Here is a 684-nt window from a genome sequence, read left to right on the forward strand (position 1 = left end):
TCCAAGGAGTGTATCTACCTAATGTAAATGTTCAGCTCATATGCCTGTCTTTTGCTTGGCTGGAAGCCACAGGAGTGGGTTCAATTCTACACCTGAAAGGCAACAAGGGACCATGGTCTCAGAAGCTTCTACCAGGCTCTGTCAGGCCAGCAAACTTGGTCCTCCCTCCCTTTTTTTAAAAATGATTTTGAGTAGGACCAACCTTAATGATATGGATAAAGTAAGTCTTTCAGGACCTCATTGCGCTGATGTGGCATGACTCAAATTGAGGAGAAACAGCTGCAAACTCCATTAATAATCAGAACATGGAATGTATGAAGTATGAATCTAAGAATATTGGAAGTTGTCAAAAATGAAATGGAACGCATAAAGATTGATATCCTCGGCATTAGTGGGCTGAAATGGACTGGTTTTGGCCATTTTGAGTCAGACAACTATATGATCTACTATGCCAGGAATGACAAATTAAAAAGGAATGGCATGGCACTCATCATCACAAAGGATGTTTCAAGATCTATCCTGAAGTACAATGCTGTCAGTAATAGGATAATATCCACACAACTACAAGGATGACCCATTACTACTACTATTATTCAAATTTACGCACTGACCACCTAAACCAAAGAGGAGGAAATTGAAGATTTTTATCAACTTCTGCAGTCTGAAATTGACCAAACATGCAAT

The sequence above is a fragment of the Orycteropus afer genome, unplaced genomic scaffold (genome assembly GCF_000298275.1).
Source record: "Orycteropus afer afer isolate SDZICR_OR568_19922 unplaced genomic scaffold, OryAfe1.0 scaffold01387, whole genome shotgun sequence".
Lineage (NCBI taxonomy): Eukaryota > Metazoa > Chordata > Mammalia > Tubulidentata > Orycteropodidae > Orycteropus > Orycteropus afer.